We start from the raw sequence: 10,120 nt of genomic DNA, 5'->3' as shown, positions 1-10,120 counted from the left end.
TAGTGATTTAGGAGGAATTGTTTTCAAGCTGTCGTTCAAGTAAATTGTTTTTCCAAGATTTAACAAGAACACAACTAGAACAAGGGTTATTCTTTCGATCTACCCAAATCCTTAAGATGAAGAACAAAAACAAATCCTTGAAATTGAAATCGGTACATTAATTAAAATAGAAGAGTAATAGTATTAACCCATAGAATAAACAGAGCTCCCAACCTTAACAATGGAGGTTTAGTTGCTCATGGCTCAGAGAGAAAACTAGGGTTCCCAAGTGTAAACTGTAGAATGAGGTCCGTAAAAGAGAAGAAAGCTCGAAGGGTTGAATCTTTTTCCTTTAATATCTAATCCTAATAAATGTAAAATATATTTTCTAAAACCTAAATATCTTTTCTTAATTTAAAAAATAAAATCTAAACCTCATTAAATCAAACGAAATCCTCAAGATTACATGAGAGTTCTCTTGGGCCAAGAGTCTGGCGCCACACTTGGGAATTTCCAAGTTTGGCGCCACTATGACCGCATCCAATAAGAGATTTATGATTTCCTAGCGCCAAACTTGAGCTGCATCAAGTTTGGCGCCACAAAGGCCGCATCAAATGTGGCGTATTATGAGTCAGCGCCAAACTTGGGTTGGATGAAGTTTGGCGCCACCATGGTGGCATTTGGCACCATGATTCCAGAAGAATAGTATAAACTATTATATATCGTTTGAAAAATCTAAAATTTAGCTTTCCAATGTTGTTAAAACTGCATCAATTGGACCTCTGTATAGTGCTGGATACTAGAAAATAGTGAGTAGGCCACTATAACCCTGGTCGTGGCAGAAAAGCAACATCCCGGGGATGTGCCGGGTTGGCATTTTGAATCGACAAGTGATATCACGAGCCAAATAGGGTAGGCATTCATCATGTGCATCTTCTATATGCTTGTTTGCTTTCATTACTTGAGTTATGCCTATTTGATTAATATGTCTAAATGCTAATTGAGTTATCTGTTATACATGAATACTATTTGTGTTTTACTTGCTTGTATTAAATGTGTTTTACTGGTGTTGAGGAGGATCGGGAGGCGGTGTCGATGAGATCACACGGAGGTTAGGTTGGCGAAGGCTGTGGGATACAGCGGCGTGTTTAGTATTAGTTTGAAATTCCCTAAGTTTAGATAACCCTGTTTAAGGTTTATGCCTTAAGTTATTTATTTTTAGTTAAGCTTGAATATCTATTTTCGATGTGAAGTTCTAGGATTGCCTTTGGCGTCTCAGAACCCTATATCTTACATATTGGGCACTGTTATCATACTGAGAACCTCCGGTTCTCATACCATATGTTGTTGTTATTTTCCAGATACAGGTTGCAACCTACCTCAGTGAGTTTGCGAATGGTGACAGAGCGGAGGATCGTTTATTATCTTGTATTTTGGTTATTATGTTGTAACTCACTAACTTTTGTTATTATACTCAGTTGCCCTAGAGGTTTACTTTGAGAGATTAAGTTGTATAAGCTGTTTTAACTCAAAAACTCTGTTATGTCTGTATATGACTAGTCGGCCTAAACTCTGCAGGCCATAGCTAGTACTCTATGTCTATCATACTTATATATACCTATCTTGACTATTATTATATTAAGTCTCATGTTCTATCTCGTGCCTTTACGCTTTTACTTATCGTGTGTAAACGCTTTGCGTTTTGTAATTCCACTTTATACGAATTTTGAACTTTACTCCTTCATCGGGCTCCTAGTTATATAAGTTCTTGGACACATATTATATATTATAAACTTTAGAACTGTCGTGGCACTTTGTTATCCTTTACTTTATGGCTAGAGGTAAGGCTTAGGGTAACAGGGTGTTACATTTAGTGATGTCAGAGCCTGGTCCATCCTCGTGAGCCTGAGGGATGGACCGATTGTACTTTATTGCATACTCTGGGCCAATTTTACTTTCATGCTATTTAGGTTATCTGCTTGATATGCATAGCATGCTTGTTTGTGAGTGCCTTTTTGGGATAATTGAAACATCAAAATTGAGATATTGAGACGGATCACCTTGATATTGCTTGTTTAGTGTGGACAGGAACCTGAATGGCTACTCGTGGACGAGGTCATTCCCGTACACGGAGAGATGGTGAGGATGACCTACCGGCCGACAACCACGCTGAGTTTATGGCGGCTATGACCCACCTAGCAAACACCATGCAAGTAAATGCTGCTGCGACTGCTCAGGCTATGGAAAGGATGGGCAATGGGAATGTTAACGGTAATGGGAGTGGTAATGGCAATGGGAATAGAGAAGGTGCAGGACGCGGTTTGGGAAGTAGTGTTCCAATAAAATTAGCAACCTTTTTGAAAGTTAACCCACCAAGTTCTAGGGGATTGATAGATCCTACTAAGGCAGATGACTAGTTTCAAGCCATGGAGCGTGCATTGCAAGCTCAACACGTCCTGGAGAATCAATTCCCGTACACGGAGAGATGGTGAGGATGACCTACCGGCCGACAACCACGCTGAGTTTATGGCGGCTATGACCCACCTAGCAAACACCATGCAAGTAAATGCTGCTGCGACTGCTCAGGCTATGGAAAGGATGGGCAATGGGAATGTTAACGGTAATGGGAGTGGTAATGGCAATGGGAATAGAGAAGGTGCAGGACGCGGTTTGGGAAGTAGTGTTCCAATAAAATTAGCAACCTTTTTGAAAGTTAACCCACCAAGTTCTAGGGGATTGATAGATCCTACTAAGGCAGATGACTGGTTTCAAACCATGGAGCCTGCATTGCAAGCTCAACACGTCCTGGAGAATCAATTCATCGAGTTTGCAGCCTATCAGTTGTTGGGTGAGGCATAACACTGGTGGCAAGGGAAGTGCAGACTGATGCAACTGCAGAATGGGGACATCCCATGGGAACTGTTTCAGACTCTGTTCTATAAGAAGTACTTTTCAGAGTCAATGAGGAAAGCAAGGGAGTTGGAACTCATGCAGCTGAAGCAAGAGCCTATGACCGTAACAGAGTACACCAGCAAGTTTGAGAACCTTTGCAGATTTTTTCGAGGGTTTGCCAAGGATTGCCGTCAGGGGAAGAATCAAGAGATGGGCCGAAATCAGCAACTGGGTCGGGTGTTTACTATGGATGCACGTGATGCGACGGGTTCTAATTCTCAGAGGAGAGGTAACCATATATCTTGGGTATAATATGTTGCTTGAACCTAAGGGTAGCTTAGCTCTATCTTTTGGAGTGCTGTCGTTAGGACCGCAAGCACTTAGAATTTTGTTGGAGTAAACCATGGGAAAAGAAGATTCTAGTAGATGTAGCCGAGAAATTTGGATTCATGATGATGAAGGATCAGAGTAACGCAGCGAAGGAGTGCTGATTAGCATTTTCGAGGGCGAAAATCTTTTTTGAGAGGGGAGGATGTAAGAACCAGAGTTTTTGCGTAAAATCGCTTAAGTAGAGTAGAAATTTTAATGTCCCGTAATAGATTCAAAAATATAAAAATGTTTTTCTAAAATATAACTGTGAGATTTGGATTTAGTAGATTTTTCTAAGTGGAAAAATATTTTCTTTTGAAAATTTTCGCGTAAAAATGCGTATCGGTAGATTAGCTGGTAGAACCAGGTTAAGTCTGTCCAATACTGTGTGAGAGAGAATAAAACAGAAGAAAATCTTAGAAAAGTATTTGAAATAGCAAACCGGATACTTATCTTAAAGGTTAGGCCGAAAGTTAGGCCAAACGAACCAAAAATACTACGCAGTTAGACCGGGCCCAAGTTGGGTCCAAGCCCAACTTATATAAAGTCATAAATGAGCCAAGAAAGCTCATTTTCAGCACAAGAGGGAGAGAGGGTCGTGAGATTGAGAGAGAGAAGATTGTCCACTATTGACACTATTCATCATCTCCTTCTTTGAGTCATAACTTGAGCTACGGTGCTCAGATTGACGAGCCGTTTAGGGCCACGCAAAGCTCTTGACAAAGTCTTCATTTCTAACAAAACCAAGTGGTAAGAAAATCACTCTTTCCTCCCCATTTTCTCTGCCCTTTGTCTTTTTCAAAAATGGCTTTCTGAGTTGTTGAGTTTCTTTGTGTTCTTGTTGTTTAGGTGTAATCTAGCTTGGGTGAGTAGTGGGTTTTATCCTAAAAATTCTTTGGGTAAGGTAAGATATCACTAAACCCTTGGGTTTAGTTGAATGTCATAAACCCTAGCTTTGATTCTTGTTGTTTTCATGTCATAGAGTGTTCTTGGTGTTGTTTGGTGTTGAGTGAACGCTTGAAAGCTTGTGGTGAAGTATTTTTATGCGTGGAGGGTAATCGGCCAAGGTATCGTTTCAATTTTTTTTATGTAATACGTAATATTTCGTGAAACTTAGGCTAGTTGACCTTAAGATAGGATTAAATATTTGGGATGTATGTTTAATTGTGTGTGAAATTGATGTTTGAAGATAAGTTGTATGGTGATGATGATATAGCATTTTGAGATGTGAAAAATATAATACTATTGATATTGATTGTTGATTTTAATGACTATAGAGGTTGATGATGAAGGTTGTGATTTATTGTTGTTGATGAGGGTTTGTTGATATTGTAGATGATTAATGATTTTAATGGTGTAAAATTGGTGAAATTGGGTTACTATTAATGGTTGAGTTGAGAAATGATTGGTATGGAATTTTGAGTTGCCTTGGGTGTTGTTTGGGGTTTGTGTAACTAGGCTTGAATTGAGAGATTTGGTAAATTTGAGGTTTAAAGGTTTTTGGTAAAAATGAATTTTTGACGAACTTTGACAGATCATATCTTGAGCTACAATTTTTAAAATTGATTGAATTTTATATAAAATTAAAGATAATTTAAAGAGCTTTAAACCGGTATAGATTTTATAGATATTGGAATTTTGTAGAAAAAGATATGATCGTTGGAAGTTGTTGTCAAAAATCTTATTTCTGTGATGTTGTAGAAATTATGAGTTCTGGTTTGTGTGCGCACCCACACTGCAGTGCATATGCTCTGAACAGGGACCACATTCATACTTGTGCGTACGCACACTCTGGTGCACACGCACACACAGGGATATGTCTTTTGTTGAGGGCGTTCGCACACTCTAGTGTACACACTGATGAGCGGATAATTTATACGCTTTTTGACATTGTTTTTAGTATGTTTTTAGTAGGATCTAGTTACTTTTAGGGATATTTTCATTATTTTTTATGTTAAATTCACATTTCTGGACTTTACTATGAGATTGTGTGTTTTTCTGTGATTTCAGGTATTTTCTGACTGAAATTGAGGGACTTGAGCAGAAATCAGATTCAGAGGTTGAAGAAGGACTGCTGATGCTGTTGGATTCTGACCTCCCTTCACTCAAAGTGGATTTTCTGGAGCTACAGAACTCTAAATGGCGCGCTTCCAATTGCGTTGGAAATTAGACATCCAGGGATTTCCAGAAACATATAATAGTCCATACTTTGGCCAAGAATAGACGACGTAAACTGGCGTTCAACGCCAGCTTTCTGCCCAAATCTGGCGTCCAGCGCCAGAAAAGGAGCCAAAACCAGAGTTGAACGCCCAAACTGGCACAAAAGCTGGCGTTCAACTCCAAGAAGGACCTCTACACGTGCAACACTCAAGCTCAGCCCAAGAACACACCAAGTGGGCCCCGGAAGTGGATTTATGCATCAATTACTTACTTCTGTAAACCCTAGTAGCTAGTTTATTATAAATAGGACCTTTCACTATTGTATTAGACGTCTTTTTGACAATCTTTGATCAGTTGTATGCTATCTTAGATCATGTTTGAGGGCTGGCCTCTCGGCCATGCCTGGACTATCACTTATGTATTTTCAACGGTAGAGTTTCTACACTCCATAGATTAAGGTGTGGAGCTCTGCTGTTTCTCAAAGATTAATGCAAAGTACTACTGTTTTCTATTCAATTAATCTTATTTCGCTTCTAAGATATTCATTCGTACTTCAATCTGAATGTGATGAACGTGACAATCATCATCATTCCCTATGAACGTGTGCCTGACAACCACTTCCGTTCTACCTTTGACTGAATGAGTATCTCTTAGATCTCTTAATCGGAATCTTCATGGTGTAAGCTAGAATGATGGCGGCATTCAAGAGAATCCGGAAGGTCTAAACCTTGTCTGTGGTATTCCGAGTAGGATTCAATGATTGAATGACTGTGACGAGCTTCAAACTCGCGATTGCCAGGCGTTAGTGACAGATGCAAAAGGATAGTAAATCCTATTCCAGCATGATCGAGAACCGACAGATGAATAGCCGTGCCGTGACAGGGTGCGTTGACCATTTTCACTGAGAGGATAAGATGAAGCCATTGACAAGGGTGATGCCTCCAGACGATTAGCCGTGCCATGACAGGGCATTGGATCATTTTCCCGAGAGATGACCGAAAGTAGCCATTGACAGTGGTGATGTATCACATAAAGCCAGCCATGGAAAGGAGTAAGACTGATTGGATGAAGATAGCAGGAAAGCAAAGGTTCAGAGGAACGAAAGCATCTCCATTCGCTTATCTGAAATTCTCACCAATGAATTACATAAGTATTTCTATCCCTATTCTATTAATTATTATTCGAAAACACCATTATCAATTTATATTTGCCTAACTTAGATTTGCAAGGTGACCATAGCTTGCTTCATACCAACAATCTCCGTGGGATTCGACCCTTACTCACGTAAGGTATTACTTGGACGACCCAGTGCACTTGCTGGTTAGTTACACGGAGTTGTGAACCATGGTCTTGGCATCATGTTTTTGGCGCCATTTCCAGGGAAAGAAAGAGCAATGAATTTTACATAATTAAAGTGTAATCACGATTCCGCGTACCAAGTTTTTGGCACCGTTGCCGGGGATTGTTTGAGTTTTCGGCAAGCTTTTGGTCCGGTAACATCAGTGCCAAGTTTGATCCGGCAAAAGCACCAAGTTTTTGGTGCCGTTGCCGGGGATTGTTCGAGTTTGGACAACTGACGGTTCATCTTGTTGCTCAGATTAGGTAATTTTCTTTTTGTTTTCTTTTCATAAATTTTTCAAAAATATTTCAAAAATTTCTCATCTGTTTTCGAAAAAAAAATGTTTTCAAAAAAAAATATATTTTTATTCAAAATTTTTAAGAATGAATTCTAGTGTTTCATGAAGCATGTGAAGCCTGGCTGGCTGTAAAGCCATGTCTAAATTTATTTGGACTGAGGCTTGCAATTTGTTATCAAGAGCAATATCTCTGATGTTAAATGCTGAAGCTTGGCTGGCCATTGGCCATGTCTAGTGTTTTGGACTGGAGCTTTCATTGAAAGCTTGGCTGGCTAGTGAGCCATGTCTAATTCCTGGACTGAAGCTTTAGACTAAGAATGCAAGATTCCTGGAATTCATATTAAAAATTTTGGAATCCTTATTTTCCTTTTTCAATTAATTTTCGAAAAATACCAAAAAAATTAGAAAATCATAAAAATCAAAAATATTTTTTGTGTTTCTTGTTTGAGTCTTGAGTCATATCATAAGTTTGGTGTCACTTGCATATGCATCTTGCATTTTTCGAAAATATCATGCATTCATAGTGTTCTTCATGATCTTCAAGTTGTTCTTGGTAAGTCTTCTTATTTGATCTTGATGTTTTCATGTTTTGTGTCTTTTCTTGTTTTACATGTGCATTTTTCGTTTCTAAGAGTCTAAACATGAAAGATTTCTAAGTTTTGGTGTCTTACATGTTTTCTTTGCATAAAAAATTTTTCAAAAATGTGTTCTTGATGTTCATCATGATCTTCATAGTGCTCTTGGTGTTCATCTTGACATTCATAGCATTCTTGCATGCATTCATTGTTTTGATCCATAACTTTCATGCATTGCATCATTTTTCCTGTTTTTCTCTCTCATCATAAAAATTCAAAAAAACAAAAAAAATATCTTTCCCTTTTTCTCTCATCAAATTCGAAAATTTGAGTTGACTTTTTCAAAAATTTTTAAAATCAAGTTGTTTCTTATGAGTCAAATCAAATTTTCAATTTGAAAATCTTATCTTTTTCAAAATCTTTTTCAAAAATCAAATCTTTTTCAAAATTCTTAGTTATTTTCGAAAATTCCAAAAATATTTTTCAAAAATCTTTTTCTTATTTTTATATCAAATTTTCGAAAATAACATGATCAATTAATGTTTTGATTCAAAAATTTGAAGTTTGTTACTTGCTTGTTAAGAAAGATTCAAACTTTAAGTTCTAGAATCATATCTTGTGATTTCTTATGAATCAAGTCATTTATTGAGATTTTAAAAATCAAATCTTTTCTAAAACTAATTTCTAAAATATCTTCATATCTTACCTTTTCAAAAAGTTGGTTTCAAAATATCTTTTCTAACCTCCTAACTTCTTATCTTTTCAAAATTTGTTTCAACTAACTAACTAACTTTTTGTTTGTTTCTTAACTTTTTCAAAACTACCTAACTAACTCTCTCTCTCTAATTTTCGAAAATATCTTCCCTCTTTTTCAAAAATTTCTTTTTAATTAACTAATTATTTTTATCTTTGATTTCAAAATTTTTCAAAAATTACTAACCTTTTTCAAAAACTATTTTCGAAAATCACTAACCCTTTTTCAAAAAAATTATTTTCAAAAATTCTCCATCTCCCATCTTATTTTATTTATTTATTCATCTACTAACATCTCATCTCACATCTCAACCCTCCTCACAGTTGTGTTTCTTCCATTATATTACATTCTTTGTCTCCCCCTCTTCTTCTACTCACATAGGGATCCCTATACTGTGGTATAAAGGATCCATATTATTATTATTATTATTTCTGTGCCCTCTTCTTTGTCATATGAGCAGGAGCAAGGACAAGAGTATTCTTGTTGAAGCTGATCCAGAACCTGAAAGGACTCTGAAGAGAAAATCAAGAGAAGCTAAATTACAACAATCCAAAGATAACCTTTCAGAAATTTTCGAACAAGAAGAGGAGATGGCAGCCGAAAATAATAATAATGTAAGGAAGATGCTTGGTGACTTTACTGCACCTAATTCCAATTTACATGGAAGAAGCATCTCCATTCCTGCCATTGGAGCAAACAACTTTGAGCTAAAACCTCAATTAGTTTCTCTGATGCAGCAGAACTGCAAGTTTCATGGACTTCCATCTGAATATCCTTTTCAGTTCTTAACTGAATTCTTGCAGATATGTGATACTGTTAAGACTAATGGAGTAGATCCTGAAGTCTACAGGCTCATGCTTTTCCCTTTTGCTGTAAGAGACAGAGCTAGATTATGGTTGGATTCTCAACCCAAAGACAGCCTGAACTCTTGGGATAAGCTGGTCACGGCTTTCTTAGCCAAGTACTTTCCTCCTCAAAAGCTGATCAAGCTTAGAGCTGATGTTCAAACCTTCAGACAGAAAGAAGGTGAATCCCTCTATGAAGCTTGGGAAAGATACAAACAGTTGACCAAAAAGTGTCCTTCTGACATGCTTTCAGAATGGACCATCCTGGATATATATTCTATGATGGTTTATCTGAGCTATCAAAAATGTCACTGGACACTTCTGTAGGTGGATCCATTCACCTAAAGAAAACGCCTGCAGAAGCTCAAGAACTCATTGATATGGTTGCTAATAACCAGTTCATGTACACTTCTGAAAGGAATCCTGTGAATAATGGGACGCCTATAAAGAAGGGAGTTCTTGAAGTTGATACTCTAAATGCCATATTGGCTCAGAACAAAATATTGACTCAGCAAGTCAATATGATCTCTCAGAGTCTGAATGGAATGCAAGCTGCATCCAACAGTACTCAAGAGGCTTCTTATGAAGAAGAAGCTTATGATCCTGAGAACCCTGCAATAGCAGAGGTGAATTACTTAGGTGAACCTTATGGAAACACCTATAACTCATCATGGAGAAATCATCCAAATTTCTCATGGAAGGATCAAAAGCCTCAACAAGGCTTTAATAATGGTGGAAGAAACAGGTTTAACAATAATAAACCTTTTCCATCATCCACTCAGCAACAGACAGAGAACTCTGAACAAAATGCCTCTAATTTAGCAAATCTAGTCTCTGATCTATCCAAGGCCACTGTGAGCTTCATGAATGAAACAAGGTCTTCCATTAGAAATTTGGAAGCACAAGTGG

The 10,120-nt window shown here is 37.6% G+C and overlaps 1 non-coding gene across 1 annotated transcript; it reads right to left on the bottom strand.

Moving 5' to 3' along the window:
* Positions 1–9,352: 9,352 nt before the first annotated feature.
* On the bottom strand, positions 9,353–9,460 carry LOC112724616 (small nucleolar RNA R71). Its single transcript, XR_003163771.1, has one exon. It is a non-coding gene; the product is annotated as a small nucleolar RNA R71 (small nucleolar RNA).
* Between the last annotated feature and the right edge of the window lie 660 nt (positions 9,461–10,120).

This window comes from Arachis hypogaea, chromosome 11 (assembly GCF_003086295.3).
Source record: "Arachis hypogaea cultivar Tifrunner chromosome 11, arahy.Tifrunner.gnm2.J5K5, whole genome shotgun sequence".
Classification (NCBI taxonomy): Eukaryota; Viridiplantae; Streptophyta; class Magnoliopsida; order Fabales; family Fabaceae; genus Arachis; species Arachis hypogaea.
The sequence above is the reverse complement of the archived record's forward strand: the minus strand, read 5'-3'. Positions and strand labels throughout refer to the sequence as shown.